Source organism: Cornus florida, unplaced genomic scaffold (assembly GCF_030987335.1).
Source record: "Cornus florida cultivar Cherokee Brave unplaced genomic scaffold, ASM3098733v1 CherokeeBrave_3.0.0_Hap2_Chr10, whole genome shotgun sequence".
In the NCBI taxonomy this organism is placed as follows: Eukaryota; Viridiplantae; Streptophyta; class Magnoliopsida; order Cornales; family Cornaceae; genus Cornus; species Cornus florida.
Genome location: NW_026775580.1, coordinates 45,430,164 through 45,444,081, shown reverse-complemented (window position 1 = coordinate 45,444,081; position 13,918 = coordinate 45,430,164). Strand labels below are relative to the sequence as shown.

At 36.2% G+C, this 13,918-nt stretch overlaps 1 pseudogene; it reads right to left on the bottom strand.

Annotated features, from left to right (window-relative positions):
• Positions 1-13,016: 13,016 nt before the first annotated feature.
• Positions 13,017-13,115, bottom strand: LOC132280397 (small nucleolar RNA R71; annotated as a pseudogene).
• Positions 13,116-13,918: the final 803 nt, after the last annotated feature.

Below are 13,918 nucleotides of genomic sequence, written 5' to 3'. Positions count from 1 at the left end.
AGTTGTTTTAGAACCTTGGTAATTAAATTAGCATGATTTAATTAAAGTTTTACTTTGTTGTTCCAACAACCTAATTGAGTTTTAGAATGGATATAGGTGATGACCATACCATGTCCTTTAACATGTATTAAATTGAGGTTATTTGGAATTGAATCGGAATCTAGAGAATTTAATTGTGTTTATCTATTTAAATTCTTTCAATTTGCTCCATGATCTAGTTGTGTTTTAGAAGTGGTTTCTATATTCAAATCATGGACTTAGACTTGTTGTATATTCATTTGGTTATGTTTTGAACATTGGATAACATAGTTGCTATGTTTGTATTCGTGATAATATGTTTTCCTTATTGAATATATTGTTGCCTTGTGTAATGATTTGCACACTTCGTGTTTAACATCTTTCATGCATAGCGTGTAACGAATCGCACACTGAAGATTCGACATTCATCATATCATATTAGTTGTGGATTTAGAGCATGTATTGTATAGGTTTCCAATTTTGGTTGTGCTTAGTAGATAGTTGATTATCTTGCATATTCCTGTTGATATATGCGTTGTTGCACAACTTGTTGATTTTGGAAACTTGGGGATGTCGTTGTTTGACTATGGCTAGGACGCGGTTCTAGTACGGGGGATAGTCCCTCTATATGGTCTAGTGCGCACATAGGGAGGTTACCCATGGGCTAGTAACCCTAAAGTAACTATGTTGTCGGTCTGATCCGGCGTGACGTCCGAGTATCCACTTTGTTTGATTTCATATTTCATTTTCAAGTTGATAACTAGATGATGTTGTAACTTGTTGTTTCTTATTTGTCGTTCCATTTTAAGTTACAGGATGTTAACTTTGCGAAATTATGCTTTATGCGTTGTATTGGAAGTTCCAATGTTGGTTAAATTGCATCGATATTGAAAATCGTGTTTTAACGTTCTAATAAAGCTTAGGATTGATCCTATCGATTCATTTATATCATAGATGTTAGGTGGCATGAACCACTACTGTTATTTTGTGCTTTAGATTCTAAGTTGATGGCTTTGAGAACTTAAACCTTGTTGCATTGTATAACATGCTCTTTTGTTGTTGAATTGCATGGATAATGTGATTCTTGTTAACTTGTATTCAAATATGCTTTTGTCATGTTGTATGGATTACTCTAGACCTAGTTCAATTGTATTGAAAATGCAATTCATGTTAATCTATGCTCAAGCATTCTTCTTGTCGTGTTCTTTGGATTATCCCAACCATGATTCGTTTCATACACGTATGTATATCATGATTCTTGTTGCTTAGACTATAAGGTAGCTTAGGATGCTCCCCGAGTCTCACTTGGACATAGACGTTTGGTGGCATGAGCCCCTTTAACATGTTTCACCTTAAGGTGATAAATTTGTAAAATGCTAGGTCGATGCATGCTCATCTCTTACGAGTAGCTTTATGTTACTCACCCCTACGATACTGGGGCATATTTCAGGTACGAAGACTTGGTTCGTGAAGCCTAGTATTCCTTGGATGTCGTGTAGCTTCCAAGTTTCCATTTCATGCAAATGTTAGCATGAAATGTCATTTTGTAGACTTATATGTCAAAATATGTATATTTGATTCCATGTATGTAATGTGTACATAAGTGCACTCTTTTCAATGTATTTGACATGTATGAGATGAGGCTAGAGGCCAATGACATGTGTATTGTATTCTATACAACTTTTTAACTTCATGAAATATTATGAAAACCTTAAAAAATCGCAAGTCATTGCTTCACCATGGTTGCATCGGGTGTGGGAATTCCAATTTCATTCTTTCATAGGGTCTTATTAATCTTGTATGAAGTGTGACCAAGAGCCAAATGGTCATTTGACTCCATTTTACATTTTTGGATTCCATGTTTTCCATTCCAAGTCCATTTTTGCCTTTTTGCCTATTGGGGGGTCGGATTTTGTATCGGTTATATTTTTAAGCCATGGACCATTGTAGCTCATCTAAATAGGTAAGTTACGTTTGCGTGCATGGTCGTTTCCAGACAAAACCTTATCGTTTGTGTTTTGAGCCTCTTGTGAATTCATTTCGCATTTTTTTTTTTGCATATTCTGATCTAGGGGCATTATGGATCTTTCACATCAGTTTTATTTTCTTATTTTAACATGGTTGAATAGAAAACATGATTTTAGGGGGGGTTTCTTCTTCGTGTTTTTCCAAAAAATGTCATCTTGGTACCGGAAATCCCTCGTGAAGTTTCAGCTTCTAGTTTTCATTTAGCAGCTTTATGAGCCTCTTGTTCAGTTCTGATCTAGGGGCATTTTGGGGATTTCACAGTGAGTTTTTTTCGATTCCGTCTACGCTGTCGGGTAGAAAACTCGATTTTAGGGGGGGTTTCTTCTTCGTATTTTTCCAGAAAAACTCGTCTTGACCTCCGTTTCAAGCCTCAGTTCTGGGCAGATCAAAAAAAAATTAGCAACAACCAAGGGCTACCACCAGCCATGTCTTTGGGCGCCGGTGGGCTCGCGCATGGGCGCCGTGTGAGCCATGGCCCCTCGTCGGGCCGCCGCAACGTCAATTCTTCTTTTGGGCTTTTCTCCTTCATCCGGACTCCGATTCAAGTGAATTTTTTTTTGAACTTGACTAATTTTTCGCTGTATTTCCAACAGTGTGCTCGGTTGCACCCGATTCTTTTTGGATAATTACCAGTTTACCCTTTTTGTTTTAAGTGCTCATTTTTCTTCGTCATGCCGTTTCTCCTTCGTTCGGACTCCGAATCATGCGATTCTTGAGTCCATCTTGATTAGTTTTTTGTTGTCCTTCCAGCGGTGTGATCGGTGGCATCCGAATCTACAATTTTCATAAATGACTATTTTGCCCCTGGGGGCTTATTTGTCATTTTTTCGATCTTTTGCTTCCGCATCAGTTCTTGTTGAGTTCCACGACCTCATGGAAGGTCACTTTGACTTCTTAGAGTCTTGTTTTCTGTTTTCGCTTCCGCATATCGGATCCGTTATCGGGTCAACCTTCGGTTCATCACAGGACACACTGGCCTAAAAACCAGGGTCGTCACAGTTGCGAATTATGACCTAAATTTTTTTTCATATTATTTATACAAGTGAATAAGACTTAGTTTCCTCTTCCATGTGCAACACCGGCAACTCCTCCTAATGACATGCGCTCGTGAATAAATTCTTAATTAAAAATAGACTGGTAAAGATTTTTTCAGTTTACTATCCTTACTTGGTGTTATTCTAATAGGTACCTAAACAAGCACGAAATCCTCCTTCCGACTTGGTAACAACTTCTGGAATTTCTAAGAAGATGTTTAACAAATCCAACACCTCCAATAAATCATCGTGGTTGTACAGTGGTCTTTATTTACCACAACCTCATGAATACTGAAATATTAACAACCACCATTATTCTTTGCAATATGATATGAATCCATACTTAGCGTAAAGTATATTAGACTAATTGTACTAGATTATTTGGCTAGTAGTGATGGTTTAACTATCCCATCCCAATTAACGTACCATAATGACGTACGTCCAGGTTCAATAGATTTGCTAGAATTATGTATATCTACCAAATCCTATAACCACATACTCATAATCCTAGCGTAATATAGTACTATTACTCCATGGTATTAAAAATAATAGTTGGCTGATCACATACTTATGTTCCCAACTAAACAATATACCAAAATCCCAAATAGTTAACAAAAATAAAACACGTACGACAAACACAATAACACAAAATATACTCCTACTTAATATATCATTCAATTTAGAAAGGAAGTCTCTTTTGAAATCAACCTTACCAGATTGTTTCATAATTTCATTTTATAGTTTCGTAGGTAATCATCCAACCTCGAAACAGATTCTTTAAACATAGCTTAAAAGCAACATATGTTTACCTAAGCAAATACCAAAGACTTAACCCTCAGCCTCCTTATATGCGGAATGTAATCCGTCTAACGTGGCTTTATAAAACAACTTAGAACATCACAACATAATACCAATGTTCTCCTGAATGTGATATAAAATCATGTATTTCTTTCTGATAAGAACTCCATCTGATCCCTAAACTCCTAAAAAGTACTTCTTATATATCTCTTTTAGAAATGATAAGAAAGTTTAACTATATGTAAATTAATTAACACCAATTCTACTAATATCATTTGCTATATCACTAACAAATAAGATCACCCTTGCGCAATCATTCATCTTCAAGACTTAATACCCTCTTTCTTGGATACGTTAAAATCTCATCCATTAGGATCATCTTCGGAGTCCTACTCCTCGCTTGTCTCCTTTTTGAGAAAACTGAAGTCGTGTTGGCCTCGATATGTGGTGCCCTATCACGTACACCTAAATCATTCCTTGGTTTATACTTTTAAAGTAATGCCAACCCAGAACTAAACCTTTGATCTCAAGTTTTGCCTTCTCGCAAAAAAATTGATAACATACTCTTTTATTCCTTTAGGTCTTAATCATTTTCGCCTTGGTCCACATCCTCTTCCTAGTGCCAACCATTCTGTGATAAAGAATATATTTGATATTAGCTCCTCCTAACGAACCGTAAATAGAGTACAACGAATCCTAATATGGGCTCTAAGTTTCAAAAGACGCAACGCAGAAGTCATATAACGAAAGACATTCCTAAGGACACTTGAACCTGGAGTACTTTGGTACCAATTGTGATACCCCCGAATTTTCGGATGCGGGTTGGCCAGGCCCACGCCCAAATACCCAAGGATATAAAAACAAATCGGCAATAATCAAACACAGAATACAAATATGATAAAATAAGAATAAATATTTTCGAAAGAAAACTAAAATGATAATCCATTAATTGAAACCTCAGAATAAAATTCCATTAAATGTGGACCCTTAGAAAATCCTAAACCAATAATCAATAGTAAACAACTGTCTACAACTAGATACTAAATCATAAAGGAAAAATCTATGTAGATAATCTGGAAGAATAAAGTAGATGATCCTTGCTCAGCATGAATAATTCGTACTCCTGACAAACACCTGAAAAATAATGGTGAGTTAGGCTCATAAACAAGTTCTACTCTACTACAGTCTAAGTAGAGATCCGATACACGTATACATCCTAGTTAACTCAACAATAACTAGTAGTTTGTATATATATATACACTCACACTAAGGAACTCTCACTGGACTACATGGCGGTCTCAACCTGAATAGTAAGCAATATGCAAAACACACCTGAAGTGGGCATGAGTGCCTAGACCTAACAGGGTACACCACTAACCATCATAGCTAGCTATGCATCCTACTGCATATACACTCCCTCACCAAGATCCTGAGACTCAAGCTTATATCATGGCATATATCTGTACATATATAAATCCATCTTATCCAGAACATAAAATAAATATCCGATAAGTTATCCAACTGTTCCATTGACCTGACATGAATATAAGTAGGATTTAACATTGTAGTTAATCCATTCCCTTATACCAGAATAAGTAGGATTTAACTTCTTTGGTTAATCCGTCCCTAAAATGCCACCGTCCTAAACTGGTGCATTACATCCATACAGTCCAATAATTGATGAAATAATTAAAATAACATATCAATTAATTCCATAAAAAAGCATAATAAAAATCACATAATAACATGATCATATTATACTATCAATGTATGATTAAAGTCATATATCATAAACCTAGATTATTATAATAATACTAGGCAATTAAACCATCCATTAATCAATATGTAAATTTAATTAAAATTTCACATTGTTCATCGTTCCATAGCATATAATTATTAATTATGCATTCTAGGTATTTAACATGTTCATTGTAGTCATTTAAATCACCCATAATAACCTATACAGCCCTGGAACATCCCAAACCTCAAAACAGTAGCCAAAAATCCCAAAATATTAAAGTAGTAGCGATGGAGCATGCTCTCAAATTAGGGAGCAAGCTCTGTCCACCTGAGAGCAAGCTTTGTTCGCTTGAGAGCAAGCTCTGTCCTTGTGAGAGCAAGTTGGTTTGTCGTCGCACCAATGTCTAAAAGATGTGCACTAAGTGTGTGTAAGTGCAATGTGGCCAAGTTTTAAATTTATAAAAGCCACTACTGCCTCAAACTAAAAATATAGCTAAGGTGAGTAGGGATCGTCCTAAGGGATTGTTAGGCGTACTTGTAATGGAAACAATGTATAGGGTTAGTAGGTCGAATGATCAAGAAATGGTGTGTTTTGTTGATTAAACTATAAGCTAAACTAAATAAATTCAATGTAACATAAGCAATTTAGATGAAATTTAGAGAAACCAAGAGAGTGAGGTCTTGGGGTCTAGAGATCACCACTAAGCATCACCATTTTAGACATTCAATGCATAATTAATGAGGGGAAACATGTGTAGCAATTTGAGAGTGTGCGATTGATTGTTTCAATAAGTATGGATGACCAATTAAGTATATATTATCTAAGCAATCTAGTGAATAGCACAATACATCAAATTAAGCCATTAATCCTTCCTTTAAGCTCATAATCCAAATACATCACATGGTTAGAGAATAATACTACTTGCATTCATAAGCATGGAACATCAAACAACAAGCATGGATTGTCCTCCCATTTAATAACTAAGGCAACTACACTACAACTAAGCTAAGGGTATGAAAATTAAACTAAAGAAACTAAGGGAGAGGCACAACCCATCAAGACATGAGTATGAACCATCAAATAAACCATAATAGTATTCTATTAAGCACTATGCCTTGACAATCTCCAGATCCATAGTATCAACACACATAGATATGCATCAATAACACAAAAACTAGAGATAAACACATGAACATCTATTCTAGCATACATAGAGATATGGATAGAATGAAATGATCAATTGGAAGTATTACCACATAAATCATTGAATAAACAAAATTCATATATAAAATAAATGTTAAGACAAGATTACAACACAAATCCGCTCAAAATACTAAGCATTAGAGTCTAGAAGGCATGCTTAGGGCTAACTCTAGCCCCAAGAAGATGTTTAACCACTCATTGAAGTAGTCATCCAACCCTCAAGGGCTATCTCCGTGGTAGAAATGACATCCTTCTTGATGGAAACCCTACAAGAATAGAAGAACTCCCAAAGATGTGTAAAAGCTCTCTCTAGTATCTAGCCTCTCCTCATCTCTTTTCTTCCTCTCTAAGAATGAGATATGATATGATATTGTCTCCTATGAGTTATGATGGTATATGATAAGATATGATGTAAAAAAGGTTCAAAATCCTTATATAGGAGGCTCAAGGTCTGGATTCGTACACCATGGTCCTTGAAATGATTGCACCATGAACCAACTTTTAATGAGCTGGAACTTATTTTTTTCGAACTTGAGGAGGTTCGATCGACCGAACTATCTTAAGATCGATCGAACATTGCTGAGATCCATCGAATACTGCAGAGATCGATCATCCTTGGCGGCGCCTTTTTGAATAAAGACAAATCTTTGAGATATTTTGGGATATTTTGGGAAAGAGACTAAAGTGGTAGGTAGGGTAGTAGGTGAGGATAAGATCGAATATTTTTGATCTATCGAAGAAAGGTTGGATCGATCGAAGATGATGAGATCTTTTGGATAAGGACAAAGGCTTGGATCCATCTTGAAATGTCTAGATCGATTTTACTCTGATCGATCGAAGGAATGTTGGATCGATCGAACTTGTTAATTTTCTACACTTTGCTTAATTCTCCTTCCACTTTGTTCTTTTCCTCCATTCAACTTGAGATTACTTATTTTAGGCTCTTATTTGGCTGAATTAACTTATTTTGGGGATAAGCGCCTGAAAAGGGCAAGAACACGAAATTAGTCTAAAACGGGAAAGTAAGATAGATAAAGGTCCTAGAATACCTAAGCTTATGGGGTTTAAATGCGCACTTTTCAGCGCTCATCACACCCCCAAACTTAAATATTGGTAGTCCCTAACAATGAACTACGAAGTAAAGGAATGAAATGAATGACAATACAAGTTTGAACTAAAAAGCAATAAATGGATAACGCCACTCTCGTAGGGAACACGATTGCATTTAGCATATACAACAAGCCTTTTAAACCCCTAGGTTACCCCTAGTGGACGAGTGAAGTCTTGTGAGGGTTTCCAGAAATGATACCCACAAACATTAAGCTTATTCTCACAAAAGAGGCACCAATATTGAAAACAAGTATTGAGAGAAAACTACCTCAAGTATACAATTTTTCAACCATTTCCAAGCAATCTCCCAAAATTTCAACACCAAGCAAGCAAGTATGGTCCTCCACACATTAAGAAAATGATCATGTAAATCAAAACAACTCTAGAATCCTTTTTGAGTGGACCGGCATCAAATATGTTGCTATCTTAGCCAACTAAAGAAATGATCACATCCTTACCATCAAACTAGCACACAAATCTAGTACCGATCATTAAGACAAAGAGTGGACCTTTTATTAAAGCTTTATTGATCTAGGTGCGCTATTTTTTTTTTTTCTAATCCTAAGGATCAAAGATGGAAGCATAGTGTAATGTGCTGATCTATTAAGCTTTCTAGTGATCCATGAGGTCGAGTGTTAGGTCAATGACTCCCAAATCAGACGGCTTTAGGGCACTAGGTGTTCAAACACCCCTAAGGACTTACAAGCTCAAATCAGTTAGGTTACAAATCAAAACAACCTCCATCTAATTATTAACCTAGAGTTTGGGCCCTCCACCTTTCGGCACTAGAAATTCAGTGCTTGATGAGGCTAGAATCCTGACTACTTAATGAAAAGGATTTGTTATCCACCTTTATCAAAATGAAAGCTTTTAATGCACTACTAGCTCAATTGGGATATAACCAATTCAATAATCAATAAAGCATGTACCCCACAAATGACTGCTAGTGTGAGCCTGTGCTAGTGTAGAATCCCAGAGTGAATCTCAAAACAATCACAAAATCAGGATGATGTGGTCCACAAGTGCAAGCAAAATATCAATCTTTTGAAAAATTTAATCCTAAATGGCATCCACAAGGCATACAAGGAGTACTGGACTCTCAAGTCAAACAAATTTTAAATTCTAAGCAATATAGTCCTCAAAAGATCAAAATCACAGCTAACATGGATCTCCAATCTCAATCATGCATTTAAAGCTCACTTAAATAGAATATGACAAAGACACCTTACCCCCAAACTTAAACCACAGACTGTCCTCAATGTGCAATGAGAATAATGGAAAAGATGGAAAGAGTATACCGTGGTGGCAAAGTCATGAAGCCTGATAATGATCCAATTCAAAAGACGTCTCCCCAAAACTTGGAATCAACAACATACTTGAATAACCACACTAGCAAACTCACATCAAGTGTCAAATAGGATAAGAATAATCAAATCATGCATTCTAAGGCAATATAACACAAGATGCAAGAGAGATATGAGGTCAAGCCCTAACTAAAGCGTGAAAATAGCATGACTACACATAAAGGCATAATGGTGAAACAAATTTTTGTAGTTTTCATTTTATGAAAGTATGTACAACGAAACAAAATGCAAGAAAAGTAAAGAATAAGATGCAAGAATAAAATACAACAAGAAAAATAAAAAAGGTAAAATGCAGTGAAAGAATATATACAATGCAATTAATGAAAAACAAAAACTAAGAAAGAATGCAAGAACAAAATAATGAGGAATGAAAAATAAAAACTGTCTTTTTTTTTTTTTCTTTTTTTATGTAGCATGAAGCATCAGATCGATCGAACTTAGATCGATCAAACTTAGATCGATCAAATCTCGATCAATCGAACAGGTGAAATCCTACAGACATCTTCGAACGATGGAACAGAGAGGTGAAATATGTAGGGCTCTGATGAGCGCTGAAAAGTACGTATTTAAACCCCTTAAGCATAGGCATTCTAGTACCTTTATCTATCTTACTTTACTATTTTAGATTGATTTCGTATTATCTCCATTTTCAGGCACTTATCCCGAAAATAAGCTAACTCAGCCAAATAAGAGCATAAATGAAGCAATTCTGGGATGAATCAAAGAAAGGAGCCAAGTGGAAGCAAAATGAAGAAAAATGTGAAAATCAACATCTTCGATCGATCTCAGATCAAAGTTCGATCGATCCAACATGATTGATCTCAGCACTTCAAGATGGATCAGAGCCATGATAACATTTTCGAGATCTCAAAAGTTCGATCGATCCAACATCATTCTTCGATACTTCGAACTGCCTTGTCCTTATACAAATAATTGATCTTATCTAGTTGTACCACCTTACCAACCAATTTTGTCCTTTTCCCAAAAATATTTTCAAAATATCTCAGATTTGTCTTTATCCAAAAAGCGCCACCATTGAGGATCGATCCAACTTCAGTTCGATAGATCTCAGCCATGTTCGATCAATCCAAGTCCAAGGTTCGATCGATCGAACTTCTTCCAATGCGAAAAAGTTAAATCTCCAGCTCACCAAAATTTATTTTTTATTTAATTATTGGGGAATATTTTGTGCACGACCCTAGCTCATTTTGGGTATCATTTGACCTACCTATATAAGGATAAGGATTACTTTTTACATCATATCACATTATATCACATCATATCATCATATACCTTGTAAGAACTCTTGGAAAGCAAGCTTAGAGGATGAGGAGGCTAGAGACACCATTGGAGATTCTTCATCAACCAAGGAGCAAATCTCTACCATGGAGTTAGCCCTTGAGGGCTGGAGAAGCACTACCATGAGTGGCTGGACATCCTCTTGGGGCTAGAGTTAGCCCCAAGCATGCTTTCTACATCTTGATTTTGTGTATTATTGAGGGATTACTGTTGTAATACATGCTTTGGCACTTATATATATATAGATCTTGTTTATTCAATGTTTTATATGGTTTAATGCTTCTAATTGATCATTTCATTCTATCCATATGTCTATGTATGCTAGAATAGATGTTCATATGTTTGTCTCTATTTCTTATGTTATTGGTGCATGTCTATGTGTATTAATGCCATAGATCTAGAGGTTGTCAAAGCATAGTGCTTAAAGGAATGCTCTTGTAATTTTCTAGATGGTTCATGCTCATTTCTTGATGGATTGTGCCTCTCCCTTAGCTTAATTAGTTTAATTTCATGTCATTAGCTTAATTGTAGTGTAGTGGTAGCATAGTTGTTAGATGGGAGGACAATCCATGCTTGTTGTTTGATGTTCCATACTTTTGAATGCAAATACCATATGTCTCTAACCTTGTGGTGTATTTGGCTTGTGAGCTTAATGAAAGGATTAATGACTTGCTAGATATATTGTGTTTTTCACATGCTATTTAGACAATATATACTTAATAGCTAGATATATTGTGCTTTTCACATGTTGATTAAACAATGTATGCTTAATTGGTCACCCTTGCTAATTGAATCAACCAAACAAACACACACATTAATATTGTAACACACATTTCTCTTATTAGTCACTAGTTAAGGGTGTAGAAAAGCATTGCTTGGTGGTGACCTCTAAACCCCAAGATCTCTCTCTCTCTTACTTACTCTTTATTGCATTCAATTATTTAGTTTAATTCGCTCTCTAGTTTAATCAGCCAACCAACTATTTATTTGATCACTCGACCTACTTACCCTAATAGTGATTCGACAACCAAATTCGACTCCAATCCCTTGGGACGATCCTTACTCACCCTAACTATATTTTTAGTGAAGGTAATAATGGCTTCTATAAATGTAAAACTTAGCCCTCGCTTTAATGCACACTTTCTAAGTTTGTGGTGCGGCGACAAAAAACCGTCAGTTTTTTGCGCCTTTGCTGGGGATTTAGGCAACGTCGTATTTGTGGAATCAATTAGGAATTAGTACTCTTTTGATCGTGTCTTTAGTTTGTTTTTATTTTTCTTTTTGTTACTTATTGTGTTTGTTCATCTTTGACAAGGAGCATTGTGCTAGGAGGCAAGCAAAGGAGAATTCAAGCAAATGAGCTAAGCAAGCAAGGAAAAATGCTAAAAGTTTAAAAAAAATTTGCTAAGCTAAGCTATAAATTTGGAGTTGAAGTGCTAAAGGACTTTTGTGAGCTTTTTCTTACTTAATCCCTTAGTTAAATCATCGGCCCGCGTGGAGGCTTGTTGTTTTTAAATTCATAGATAAATAGTGATTTCGCGTGGAGGCAATCTTAATTGTTCTTTGCATCATTGTTGTTAAAGCATAGGAGTATGGGTTAAGTGTTTGTGGAGGAAGATTCATTGAATTGTTGTGAAGTCAAAGTGCTTGTTCATTCATTATGTTTATGTGTTTTTACATTGTGCATGCATGGTCGTAGACCACTAAGACCAACTCTTGTTCCTCTTGATTTGCATCTTGAATCCGTAGTTAGAAATCCTAAGAGAAGAGGAAGTTCTAGTTCTACCCAATCCATTACATCAATGGAAGGCCATAATGAAGAGCATGTAGAGGACCTTGGTCACATAGACCAACAAGTTATCCTTCATCCAAATGTGCATCATGAGAACATTCAAGCACCATTAGACATGCCTAGGCCATTCATTCACCAACCACAATAACAACAAGGCCAAGTTCCATTTGGAATACCAAGGCCAATTTACGCTCCATAACCTCCCATCATTCAAGGAAATCAAAATCAAGGTGCCTATGTTGCACCTCAAATTGCTAATCCTCCACTTGCTTTAAGAGATCACTATGTGCCTAATAAATACAATGCACCCACATACATTCAATTGCCACCATTTAGAGCACATCACTATGAAATTAAGCCACAAACCATTCAAATGCTTCCTAACTATCATGGACTTCCAAGTGAAGAACCTTACAAGCATTTGGATGAGTTTCTAGAAGTATGTTCCACCGTGAAATGTACGGACATGCCGGAAGAGGTCTTAAGACTCAAACTTTTTCCATTCACCTTAAAAGACAAGGCAAAGTATTGGTTTAACAATCTTAGGCCTTTTTCAATCACTTCTTGGACAGAAATGCAACAAGAGTTCTTGAAGAAGTACTATCCGTTTCTAAGACCAATGCCATGACAACCTCAATTTGAGAATTTTCACATGGGGATGGAGAAATGTTTCATGAGGCATGGGAATGCTTTAATGAATTGCTTAGGAAGTGTCCACATCATGACATGCCTAAATGGCAATTAGTTCAATATTTCTTTGAGAGCTTATCGGACAATTACAAAGGCATGGTTGATGCTTCCATGGGTGGCTCATACATTGATAGGTATAAGGATAACGTGTGGTGTCTTTATAAGAGAATGAGTGAAAATTCTTTGCATATAACATTATCATCCAAGAATGGTAGAAATTCACAAGGTAGGAAGAGTGTTGGCTTCCATCAAGTCGACCATTCAAATGAAATAGCCGCCGAAATGAAGTCTTTATCTCAAAGGTTTGATCAATTTTTTATTAACCAAAACTCGGCGAACCAAGTATCTTCCTTCCCTAACCATTCTCATCGTGCATCAAATGAAACATGTGTGACTTGTTCTAGTGTTCTTTATTCTACTTCTCATTGTCCTCACGGACAAGTGCAAAATGAACCTAATGAACAAGTCAATGCAGCTTTTGTGAACCAAGGGAACAATCCTTATGGTACTCATTATAATCCAAGTTGGAGAAATCATCCGAATTTCTCTTGGAAAAATGAAAAAGAGGGCTCAAACCCTTCCCAAAGTGGTTTTCAAGGGAAGTACATTCCACCTCCACTTCAAAACCAAGGATCCCAAGGTTATAGACCTTATCAATCACAAGGGAATCAATTTGCTAATTCTCATTTTCCCAACCAATCTTATTCCCAAGGAAATACTAGAAGTCCCGCCTTTGAAGAAAAAGTTTTGAATGCTTTGGGCACTCTTGAGGCAAATACACAATTGCTTCATTCCCACTCTCAATCCATTGCAAAGCTAGAAACCCAAGTAGGGAAAATAG